Consider the following 13,843-nt stretch of genomic DNA (forward strand, 5'->3'; position numbering starts at 1 on the left):
AAGTGCTTGATTTTATACACCTGTGGCCGGGCTAAGTGATTAGGACACCTGAGTCTGATCATTCGGATGGGTGGCCAAATACTTTTGTCAATATAGTGTATTTCATGATTTCATTTATCCGCTTTAACTCTTAACTGGTGCATGTTATAAGTCGAGGAGCATTTGTATTTAATCTATTAGAAGATTTCCATTCACCTGCCAACATCTCATTTAATGCAACAGCAGATCTGTTAAAGGTCCCCCATTGTGCAAAATTGATTTTTTTTTAAAGACAGGAGTCTGTTTTGAGCACAGAAATCCATCATATCCCTCGAGAGCGGCAACAATTATTTGAGTAAATTGATTAGAAAGAAGCTTCGTTTTATATTCTGCTGCTTTGATAAATCCTTTAATCGATGTCAAATGATAAAAACGGATCAAATCCGGACTGCATGCAGTGCCCGGAACATTAGATATGCTGACAGATTCAAGCAATGAAGTGTTGTGATCTGTGGTGGCAAACAATGGAGAGTTTTCTTTTATTTTTTATAATTGTTTCTTCATGTACACATGTTAAACGTGCAATTTCAATGTTGATGATGTACAGTTATTTCAAAAACAATGGCAAGCAGAAAACACGCTTTGGGGCTATATGCCGTATTTTTCGGACTATAAGGCGCACTTAAAATCCTTTCATTTTCTCAAAAATCGACATAACCCGGTGCGCCTGATGTACGGCATAATTCTGGTTGTGCTTACCGACCTCGAAGCTATTTTATTTGGTACACGGTGTAATGATAAGTGTGACCAGTAGATGGCAGTCATACATAAGAGATACGTGTAGACTCCAAAATGACGCCAGTAAACAACACCAACACTTTAAATGTTCCATTGAAAATAAAGAACATTACACACGGCACTCAAAAATCTGTCAACATGTTTTAGTATGACTTTAAAGGCCTACTGAAATGCATTTTTTTTTAATTTAAACGGGAATAGCAGATCCATTCTATGTGTCATACTTGATCATTTCGCGATATTGCCATATTTTTGCGGAAAGGATTTAGTAGAGAAAATCGACGATAAAGTTCGCAACTTTTGCTCGCTTATAAAAAAGCCTTGCCTGTACCGGAAGTAGCGTGACGTCACAGGAGGTAATATTCCTCACAATTCCCCGTTGTTTACAATGGAGCGAGAGAGATTCGGAGCGACAAAGCGACGATTACCCCATTAATTTGAGCGAGGATGAAATATTTGTGGATGAGGAACGTTAAAGTGAAGAACTAGAGCAGGGGTCGGCAACCCGCGGCTCCGGAGCCGCATGCAGCTCCTTGACCACTCTGATGCGGCTCAGCTACATACATGCCGACCCCCCCCCGATTTTCCCAGGAGATTGATGGATGTCAGTGTCTCTCATAAATTAGTCCCAGGGATAAAATAATCCTATTTACACTCTAATTACTAAATAAAGGGCCTGCCCTAATTACACTGCAGTAATTGTCCTCTATAACATTTACATACAGTGTGCCAGACCAGCCACATGTTGCATGTTGTTATTACTTGCACACACAGGAGACAGCAAAGCATACTTACTCATCAGCCACACAGCTTACACTGACGGTAGCCGTATCAAACAACTTTAACATTGTTACGTTACAAATATGCGCCACACTGTGAACCCATACCAAAAAAGAATGAAAAACACATTTCTGGAGAACATCCCACCGTAACACAACATAAACACAACACAACCATTACCCAGAATCCCATGCAGCCCTAACTCTTCCGGTCTACATTATACACCCCCGCTACCACCAAATCCCCCCACACATCAACACCCCCCCCCCCCCCTCCGTGCGTTGGTTGAGCGGAAGAGTTAGGGCTGCATGGGATTCTGGGTATTTGTACCGTCAGTGTAAGATGTGTGGCTGCTGAGTTAGTACGCCTTGCTGTCACTTACGTGAGCAAGCTGAAATTGCATTCTACGTGTGGTCGAGCAGGTACACTGTTAGGGCAGACTGTAGAGGGCGCCAAATGCAGTGTCATCACGCTCTGATATTCGGGAGTCTCCCGGGAAAAGTGAGAGGGTTGGCAAGTATGACGCTATCAAGCGCCATTAGTTCAAAACTCGCGGGCTGCACTAACATCAAATTTCCACATTAAAGTGCGTGCCGGTGCGTGTGTCGGAAACCCCTGGTTAACATAGCACAAAGCATTTAAGCTTTGTATGCAGTGTTTTTCATTTTAATTTTTTTTTTGTGGCTCCCATTACTTTCTTTAATTTGTGAAACTTGCCAAAATGGCTCTTTGAGTGGTAAAGGTTGCCGACCCCTGAACTAGAGGCAGTGCAGAACGTATCTTTTTTCGCTCTGACCGTAACTTAGGTACAAGCTGGCTCATTGGATTCCACACTCTCTCCTTTTTCTATTGTGGATCACAGATTTTTATTTTAAACCACCTCGGATACTATATCCTCTTGAAAATGAGAGTCGAGCATGCGAAATGGACATTCACAGTGACTTTTATCTCCACGACAATACATCGGTGACACACTTAGCTACTGAGCTAACGTGATAGCATCGTTCTCAAATGCAGATAGAAACAAAATACATAAATCCCTGACTGGAAGGATAGACAGAAGATCAGCAATACTATTAAACCATGTACATGTAACTACACGGTTAATAATTCTCAGCCTGGTAAAGCTTAACAATGCTGTTGCTAACGACGCTAAGGCTAACTTAGCAACTTAGCAACCGGACCTCACAGAGCTATGATAAAAACATTAGCGCTCCACCTACGCCAGCCAGCCCTCATCTGCTCATCAACAGCCGTGCTCACCTGCGTTCCAGCGATCGACGGCGCGACGAAGGACTTCATCCGTGGGTTTGGCGGCTAGCATCGGCTAGGCGTCTGCTATCCAAGTAAGTAGTCCTTGTTGTGTTGCTACAGCCAGCCGCTAATACACCGATCCCACCTACAACGTTCTTCTTTGCAGCCTCCATTGTTCATTAAACAAATTGCAAAAGATTCACCAACACAGATGTCCAGAATACTGTGGAATTATGAAATGAAAACAGATCTTTTTCTACGGGCTCCGAATACTTCCCTCGCCCTCGTGATGTCACACGCATACGTCAGCATAATAAAACGTTTTTAACCGGAAGTGTGGCGGGAAATTTAAAATTGCACTTTATAAGTTAACCCGGCCGTATTGGCATGTGTTGCAATGTTAAGATTTCATCATTGATATATAAACTATCAGACTGCGTGGTCGGTAGTAGTGGCTTTCAGTAGGCCTTTAAAGCCGCGCCGCTTGATGGATTGTTGGCCCATTATGGCTACCGTAGTCAGAGATACAAGTATTTTTATGGTGTGTGTCTACTGACCGCAAAATGGCACCCATTAGCAGACATATTTCACAATATTATACAAAACCAACTTTTCTTACCTTTGCTGATGTGTATTTGAGATCTGCATAAGTCCTGAAAATGTGCGCACGTCCACCACTGTAGTCCGTGCTGATGCCGTAGTCCGTGCTGATGCCGTAGTCCGTGCCGATGCCGTAGTCCGTGCAGATGCCGTAGTCGATAAGCTTCTTCTTTTTCACTATCTTCTTGTTATGGGACATTCACCCTCCGCTGTTGCCATTTCTAATATAAAGTAGTGTAAAGTTCTTACTTATATCTGTCAGTAAACTCGCCATGAAAGCGCTAAAACATACCGGTGTAGTGAGTTAACATTATTCACCCAAGGAACTGTCATGATTCATGGCCCGGATCATGTTTTTGTTATTCCTGCTGGTTTTGGACTCCCTTAGTTCCTGTGGTCGTACACCCTTGAGTTTGTTTTGTTACCATGGCTACTTATTATTTTCACCTGCCTCTGATTGGTGTTCGGGACGCTCACCTGTCTCTCGAGCCCTAATCAGAGGCATTATTCAAGCCTGCCTTTGCCAGTCAGTCGGCCTGGCTTCTTTGTTTCCTACACATAACTGCTAGAGTATTCCTGTCTCTAGTCTATGCTAAGTGGTAGCCTTAGCTTCCAGTGCGATTGGCACATTTTTCCGTCGGCTTGTTTCCTGTTTTTTGTACCTCCTTGATTTCTCAAGAATAAATCATGTTCCTACCTACAAGTCCTGTCCGGAGTGGTCCGTTTGCATCCCGGGGGAACGAACCTCGCAGCAAGCTGCAACCCCGCCGTAACAGGAACTTTAGTTATTAGAGAGTTTCGGTCGGACGTTTTTTCACGGGACACATTTCCGACGTTGTTGTTGCACTAGTGAGCCACGGATAAGGAGATGCTGCTCCGTTATTGATTGAACAAAGATGGCGGAGAAAAGACGCTGTCGAAGGTGAGCCACGTAAATAAGACCGCCCACAAAACGGCGCATCCTGATGCGACCGTCAGAAAGCGGCTTGAAGATGATCTGTAAAACATCACCCATGCAACATTTTGACCAAAGAACCACCATTACATGTTATGTAGACCACAAGGAAGTCTTTTACATTTAGAATAACTAATAATAATAATAATATGACCCCTTTAATGCACCTTATAATCCGGTGCGCCCTATACATCACTCACTTGTTGGCTCCACTTTTGAGAGAAGGGGCGCTTAAACGGTAGCTTTTGAAGTTCCAGGTTCTCAAAAACGTCATAAAGGAGCAGCAAGACTTCAATGAGGACACCTTTAAAAAAAAATAAAAAAATAAAAAACAGGCCCCGCTACAGATCTAAAAAATAAAGCCTTTTCTTCTTCAGCGAATAAGCTAACCTTGCATATAATGTGGGACTTATGAGACATATTTGTAAATATTATTGAATACTATGGCATGGGACTTTTAATGTAGTCATTTATATACATAATGTGTGTACAATAAGGTAATGTAATGTAACCTTGTCATAATGCAACACAAAGCTCATACATTACAGAAAATATGTTACTGTGTAAATGTGTGTCTTTATTATGTCATGCATGTATTGTACTATTAAAGCTTGCATAATAAAGTCTTCCAGTATCGGACACTTTGTAAAGCTCTCTTTTTAGTCCACACGAACATTTGCTTAGAAAATAACTTATTCTTTGGAATTATTTCATGTTTTGTGTTCTTTTATGGTTTTGTTTAGAATAAGATTTCCATTGGAAGAAGGTAAGGTCAAGCAAGTGTTTGCAGAGTTATGGTTTTATTATTAACTCTCCACTAGAGGGTGTCTAATCACCATTTTCTAAAATGTGTTCTTTCTTTTTATTGAGCTGTCCCCTCCACAGTTCACTTGATGAGAAAAAGTTGATATTATTGACGAGTGCTTTGGATTGGGAAGCAACCAAAAATCATAAAAAACAGCAACATAGCACCACAATGGATTTTGAAAAAATGGGGGGGATTTTTATTGTATTTTTTGGTCTTACTTTCTCATTTGTTACCCTAATTTATTAAATGTAATAATATATATAATGCATTGAAATACATACTTACATATATTTGTTTGTGTAATTTAAATTTATTCGAATTAAAATGATCATTTATTTACTCACTTCTTATAACCCCAGAAGGGAAATTAAATTAAATCACTAAATAATTAATTAATATTCAATTAAAAAAAATAATTATCATCGTTAATAATTAATTACTGGTCTTAGATCCAATCTTGCAGAACAAGCATATAGGATTTGATGATCAAAAACTAATAATTACCTAAGAATGAATTACTATTTAATATAAACAATAATTCGTTATTTGTCTTAACACATAAAAATACTATTTTATTAACCTTAAATTATTCAATTTATATATATATATATATATATATATATATATATATATATCGTTTTTACAGCATCAAATAATTATGTGATCATTTTAAATATAATTTAAATACATTTGATCTAAGTATATTATTTGTTTTATTTACTTTTTATAGTTGCATAATGAAAATGTAATTCAATTATTTTAGAACAAGTATATTTATTATAAAATATAATAATAATTACCTGCAAATGTATTATTATTCGATTTAGAATTGATTATCATAAGTAATTCATTAATGGTCTTAAGGCATCAGGTAATTTTTCTAACCTGGATTTATAACAGTTTGAGAATATATACAATACATTGAAAGATATAGCTATTGTTTTTTCAAATATCAACAAATTATTTTATAATTTTAAATGAAATTTATATTGATTTATATTAAGTTTATTATTTACTTGCTTGTCATAATCCCTGAAGGAACATTTAATTAAATTCTTATAGAACGAGTATAAGGGATTATTTTGCATGGTTATGGGGAGAGTTCACGCAATGGATGTCCAAATTTTGAGGCGGGGGCCACTGGTGTCCCCCAGCTGTAATAAAACATTATGATGGACCACCCTGAATAGAAACATAACATAAAAGGTTACAAGTAAAATTTAAATTATTACGGTTGTACCTCAATTTACGAGCTTGATTGTTTTATGTGACGGAGCTCTTAACTGAAAACACTTGTATCCAGTTGATTCCTGATGCTTCACCCTTCCAGTTGTATTCATCTCCTCTGCTCTGGCTCCACTGCCACAAGAACAAGTGTTTACTTGTGTACAATTTCCATTTCTCTGCACCTTTTGTGTGCGTCCTGAGTTGTTTTTCTTCACTCCTTTTTGATTGCGCCTATTGTAATTATTTTTATTCTTTCGTCTATCCGTCGGTGTCCTACTACTACTACTCTTTGGCAGCTGATTTCACTAAATTCGACTTACGCAATGCTTATCACCTGGCGAGAATTAAGGAGGGGGATGAGTGGAAGACCGCATTTAACATCCCTATGGGGCGTTTTTGTGATGATCCGTTGCCCGGATCATGTTTTGTTTCAGTTTAAAGACTCTCTTAGTTCTGTTTTCAGCACCCCTGGGTTTGTGTTCTTGGTTGCCATGGGTGCTGATTGTTTTCACCTGCCTCTGATTAGTGTTTGGGATACTCACCTGCTCCCGGGCACTAATCAGAGAGCTATTTATTTCTGTTTTCAGCACCCCTGGGTTTGTGTTCTTGGTTGCCATGGGTGCTGATAATTTCCACCTGCCTCTGATTAGTGTTCGGAATGCTCACCTGCTCCCGGGCACTAATCAGAGAGCTATTTATTCCTGCCTTTCGCCACACTCGGTCTGGCTGTTTTGTTTGCTTCATGCAACAAGTTGCATTACCATACTCTTTGATTCATGGATCTATGCTAAGTTTTCCCTTTAGTTTTTTCTTTAGCTTCCCGTGCAATCGGCACACTTTTCTTGTGTTTGTTTGTATTTTCCTGCATTTTTGCATTATGGACTGATCTATGGAAAATAACCTGCAACCTGCCTCCGGAGTTCCGTCTGCATCTTGGGGAAACGACCAGACCTGATCGTAACAGTTTTGAATATTTAGTAATGCCTTTTTGCCTCACTAATGCATCTGCGGTATTCCAAAATCTAAATAAAAATGTCTTCAGGGACATGATCAATCAGTTCTGTTTTGCTGACCTTGGTGACATTCTTATTTTTTTCCAGAAATCTCCAAAACTAGTCCGCCACGTCCGTCTGGTCTTACAGTGATTATTGGAGAATCGGCTATATGTCAAAGCTGAGAAGTGGAAATTTCATCGGCCATTGGTGTCGTTTCTGGGGTTCATCTCAGACCTGATCCTACCAAAAATGTAGGCGGTTGTCGAGTGGCCATCTCCTACATCAAGGAAGCACTTGGAAAGGTTCTTGCATTTAGCAGCAAAGCTGAACCTCTGACGAGGCTCATATCCACTAAGTTAACTTTCATGTGGACCCCAGAAGCTGAGACCGCCCTTTCTTTGCTAAAACAAATGTTTACTAAAGCACCCATTCTTTAGCACGTTGAGCCTTTTTTTTTTTTACAATTTTTAGTCAAGGTTGATGCGTCGGATGCAGGAGTTGGAGCAGTTCTGCCCCAGCATTCCCCGGTCGACCAGAGGCTTCACCCTTGTGCCCTTCTCGTGTCGCCTCACAGCGGCTATAAGGGAAATAAGAGATCCTGGCCATCGTTCACGTGCTACAAAAGTGGAGGCACTGGTTGGAGGTGACTGCCACACCTTTCCTGGTCGTCACTGATCATAAGAACTTGGCATACATCATCGGCGGTCACTCGAACGAGTATGACGATCCTCCTGGTAGGGGTGTATCCCTCCATGGAGGATGCCTGTGCGTGACTTCGTTTTACGTGGGGAGACTGGTGCACAGACAGTCACCACACGATCCTTGACAGAATCAGGTAAGGGTCCAGTGGCATGGAGTACAAGACGACTGGGGACCCTTTTCTGCTGCAGCCATCTTCCACCATTGCAGCCGTTGTGGTAGTTCTTAAATCTACCGTCTTCCGCTTGCTCCGCTGTTGAGGTCTTCACCGTATCCTTGGCTAGGGGGCAGTCAGGTACTAGACCTTTGCCAAGGGCCACCTGGGGTAACAGTAGTAAAGGGGTTAACCTCCTCGTGCACCAAGACCCCATAGAGGAGCCTCCACTGCCGGATCCACTTTAACGTCATGCCCAGGACACTTGGCCTACATAGAATTAAAGACTTAAATCCTGCCAGGCATGTTGGTCTTCATCCAGGATGTCTCTGTACTTTGCCTCTATCCTAAATAGTCTCTCAGCTCCTGCCGCTGAAAACCATCCCCACAGCATGATGCTGCCACCACCATGCTTCACTGTAGGGATGGTATTGACCTGGTGATGAGCGATGCCTGGTTTCCTCCAAACATGCCGCCTGGCAATACCGCCAAAGAGTTTAAGCTTTGTCTCCTTAGACCAGAGAAATTTGTTTCATATGGTCTGAGAGTCTTTAACCCTTGTGTAATGTTCATATTGTTGTTACTCAGCCAGCGTTTGTGGGTCTGATGCACCCGTTGAATTTTGTGGCTTTTAATGCCTTACAATCAAACACTTTTATGTTAAAATACTGAATAGATGTTTACCTTATCCCAATAAACATCTGTTCAGTATTTTAACATAAAAGTGTTTGATTGTGAGGCATTAAAAGCCTGTAGCCTGAAGGTGTAAATCTCGCGCCAGGCCGTACCCATATCCGCAGCAGGTCTCCAAGGTGAACAGCCTCTGGCATGTTAAAATACTGAATATATGTTTACCTTATCCCAATAAACATCTGTTCAGTATTTTAACATAAAAGTGTTTGATTGTGAGGCATTAAAAGCCACAAAATGCATGCAATAGATGTTTACCTTATCCCAATAAACATCTGTTCAGTATTTTAACATAAAAGTGTTTGATTGTGAGGCATTAAAAGCCACAAAATGCAACGGGTCCATCAGACCCACAAACGCTGGCTGAGTAATAACAATATGAACGTTGCACGGAAAATTTCTCTGCCAGTTTCTGCATCCCACAGGGATTCTTCTTTTGTGTTTCTGCACCTGCGGTTCCCACACAAGGTTGCAACATTGTTTGTCAACACTGTCTGCTCTCATTTTCTCGCACATTTGACCCTCTGATGTTCTGTGTACCTACGCTCTGTCCTCCTCCTGTCTAGGCCCGCTGTGTGTGTGTGTGTGTGTGTGTGTGTGTGTGTGTGTGTGTGTGTGTGTGTGTGTGTGTGTGTGTGTGTGTGTGTGTGTTACACAGAACATCAATTTCCACACTTCTATTAGCCCTGGGTCCAGTGGACCCAGACATCTTATATGTAATAGAAATGTGTAGGGGGGGGGTGTATGGTGTGTGGTCATTAAATATGTATTCTGTTATATGTTCTTCACAGAAAATGAGCCAAAGTAAGTAAATCTCAGTTTGAAAAATTAATTAATTGTATAATTTTTCTTTTAATAACAAATGAAAACGGGTCTTACAGACCCAAACACCATACAAAGGCTAAAGTGCATTTTGTCAATCTTTTTACTAAAAAATGGCTTCTGTCTGGCTACTCTACCATACAGGCCTGATTGGTGGATTGCTGCAGTGATGGTTGTCCTTCTGGAAGGTTCTTGTCTGGTCACAGAGGAATGCTGTAGTTCTGACAGAGTGAGTTATTGGTCTCCTCCCTGACTAGACTTAGATGAATGCACCAATGTACAGAGACATCCTGGATGAAAACCAACACTTCCCATCCTACCTGATGGAGCTTGAGAGGTGCTGCAAAAAGGAATGGGCGAAACGAATCAAAGATAGGTGTGCCAAACTTTTGGCATCGTGTTCAAAAATACATTGAATATATTTGATCACCTTTTCACATTATCGGTTATTGTTTGCAGAATTTTAAGAACAAAAATGAATTCATTGCATGTTGGAATAAGGCTGTAACCTGACAAAATGTGGAAAAAAAGGAAACACTGTGAATACTTTCCAGATGCACTGACTATTATTGCATGGGACTTGTCTATTTTATTTCTTTATTTTTATGCTGTTGTAAAAATTGACATGCTTTGGGTGAGGTGTTTTCACTAGACCATAGGGTCTTCTTAACCTATCCCGCACATCGTTTTGCTTTACAATGTACATTGTTTTTTTTTCCTCCCAGTGTGTGTGCAAATAAGAATAAATAAAACAACTAGATGAGGCAATTCCTGAAGGAATTGCGTGTGAATGCTCCAATGCTGAAGTTGAACTGAAATGCTGCAATTTTTTTAGAACTGTTGAAGTAGAGCACACAATTCCCAAAGAGGAATTGTATAAAACAAATAAAACATGAAAAAAATAAGAAATTCAATATTTGAACTCACAATTTGTAGGACCCATTCGACGCCGTATAAACCAGAGGTACCGCTCGTAGTCGGTAGTTGGTCGTAGTCGGTTGATTCGTGTGAAAGTCGAGGGCAAACCATTTCACCGCCGGGATAGCTTCCGGTGTCGGCCGACCTCGTCTCACAAGATGTAGTTTCTCTTAAGTATCGCTCTTGAAAATGGCCTTGCAAATATATATCTGCAACCTAATCAACATGTTGCTCTCCTTCTTCGTGAGTTTTCTGTGGCTTTCTATGGCTCGTATGGCTCCGGTGCCACTTCCTGTTTTCGCAACTTGTGGTTGGATACTCACTTGGAACTCCCAAGTGAGTATCCCACTTGGAACTCCCAAGTGAGTATCCAATCACAGCGTAAGGCCAGCTAGAATGCCTTACTGACAACAACCCGTGATCTGATTGGCTATGGCGGGGGTCAGCAACCCGCGGCTCTTTAGCGCCGCCCTAGTGGCTCCCTGGACCTCTTTCAGAGATGTGTGAAATTGGAAAAAGATGAAGAAAAAAAATTGTTTTTTGTTTGAAATCCCACTCTTTATGTTATACATGCTTCACTGATGAGGGTATTTGGCAAGCACTGTTTTGTCCTACTAATTTCAGCGATCCTTGAACTCATCGTAGTTTTTTTACATGTACAACTTTCTCCGATGCTGCCACAGAAAGACGTGTTTTACGCCACTCGTTTGTCTCATGTTGTCCACCAAACGTTTTATACTGGGCGTGAATGCACAAGAGTGAGCTTTGTTGATTTTATTAATTGATTTTATTTGTTGATTGATTTTGATTAGCTGGAGTGCTTATCAGGCATCTTTTGGTCCATCCATGACTGCAAGCTAATCGGTGCTAACATGCTAAATAGGCTAGCTGTATGTACGTATTGCATCATTATGCCTCATTTGTAGGTATATTTGAGCTCATTTAGTTTCTTTTACTTATGTCCTCTGTGGTTTTAATTTATATTTGCATGTCTCATGACACATTATCTGTATGTGATATTGGCTGCATGTCTCATAGTTGTTTGGGTGCCATGTTGTTCCAGACCACAGCAAACGTTATCCATCTTGCAAAGATTATAATAAATCCATCAGAAGAAGACAACCTGCCGTTTCCTTTAACTTGGACACACACATCTATACCGTCGGCCATTCTCAGCCACTAATTTCCAGAACTTATCTCATCCTGTGAGAAGCCTCCATTTTACTAATGATTTCCAATGTTGCAAAAATGTGTAGAATAAAAATTAAAATACAACATTTCTGTCAACGAAGATTTGCGTCAGCTTTTTGATAGTAGGCTAATATAGGTAATATAGACACTTACATCATGTGTTGCCTTCATTAAAAGACTTGTATAAGGCTATTAATTTTTTGCGGCTCCAGACAGATTTTGTTGTTGTTGTGTTTTTGGTCCAATATGGCTCTTTCAACATTTTGTGTTGCCGACCCCTGGGCTATGACAATTGTCTATCAACTGTATGTGTCCGTTCCCTTACAGTGCATAGACGCCCGCATTGTTGATTCTGAAGGCCCTCTGCAGATTTCGTACAGCATGGCAACATAAGCTAGCTGAATTCTGATTGGATACAAACTCTAACCTAAAAACAACAGCACTGGGACGAGCATAATATGACATGAAGAGAATATGAATACTTATTTTGGATGGGTTGGTCTGCGGGCCTGCCGCGGAGCGAGGTGTGTAAGGACCAGCCTCGAAGCCAGCGGCAGGGGAGTAGATTGCCCAGCTGGGGCTAGTTATCTAATCACCTGTCGCCCTTATTAGCAGCAGCCGGTCCGAGATACGTTGTTGGAGTTGGAGCAGAGCGAGGCACATACTGGAGAGTAGAGCGAGACACACGCTGAAAAGCAGAGACACGCCGGACTGAAAAGTCAGAGATATATACTGCTGTATGTCAATAAAAGACTTGATTCAACCTGTCTACCGGGCTCACGAAGATCTGTCGGCGTCAGGAGAACCCACCACAAGAGGGAAACCTCTACACTTATATTTAGAGAAATTTAGATGTATTGTTACGTGTACAGAAGGAAGGAGACGGCACAGACAGCAGGGACGTCCTTTTAGCTCTAGGTTTATTTATATATATAAACAATATATATAAATACAAAATTAAGTGTGTAATTAACCCAAATTGTGTGTGTGTGTGTGTGTGTGTGTGTGTGTGTGTGTGTGTGTGTGTGTGTGTGTGTGTGTGTGTGTGTGTGTGTGTGTGTGTGTGTGTGTGTGTGTGTGTGTGTGTGTGTGTGACTATGTGTTGGGAGATTAACTGAAGAGTTTTACCCAGAATGTGGAGCGAGAGGTGCGGAAGTCCAAGGGGGGGCAAGACAAGCTTGGCGGTCCGTGAGACAGGCAGGATGTCGGGGGCAATAGCGAGGCGTCAAAGTCCGTGTCCAGGCGGGAGGTCGAGATCCAAGAGGCAGCCTGGGAATCAAAGGGTTTACGGGGAGACGAAACACACATCTCGTGACGCGGGAACGGAGGTCCGCTGCTGGGAGGCGACAAGGAGGACACGAGACAAAATGAACACGACGGGGGAGAAAACACAGAGAGAGAAAGGATGCATAGAGCTTGACAGGTTTGGCTTACTGTACAGGACAGGTAGCACTGGCTTAAGAAGCCCAGGAAGCTCATCAGCGACAGGTGTGACGAGTGCTGATTGATTGCAGCCTCTGCAGGAGTGGCGCGCGCGGGTGCGCTCTTGGAGGTGCGCTCAGCAGAGCGCACGGATGAATGCGCAGTGGAATGCGCCGGGGCCGTGACATATTTTAGAGATATTTAGAAAAAGTGTCACGGCGCGGGCTCGATCACGCTTGTCATCTGCAGCAAGGGCAGCCAGCACCTCCGTTGGCAGCACGCCAGAACACGCCCCTGCTCGCGCTGGCCACATCACACCCACACGCCGGCAAGGCTGTGGGCGATCAGCAATCAGCACACCTGGGACTGGAGAGGGCGAGCTGTATAAGGACCAGTGGGCCCAAGGATCCTGGGCCTGAACGTAATCCTATGTTACGTATGCTTCCCGTGTCGAGCTGTGTGCCTCGACTCTCCTGTGGACTTTGGACTGCCTCCCTCGATCCTCGACCCCCTGCTTGGACACGGACCCTTTGGACGCCTCGCTCTATTCC

Source organism: Entelurus aequoreus, linkage group LG10, assembly GCF_033978785.1.
Source record: "Entelurus aequoreus isolate RoL-2023_Sb linkage group LG10, RoL_Eaeq_v1.1, whole genome shotgun sequence".
Taxonomy (NCBI): Eukaryota; Metazoa; Chordata; class Actinopteri; order Syngnathiformes; family Syngnathidae; genus Entelurus; species Entelurus aequoreus.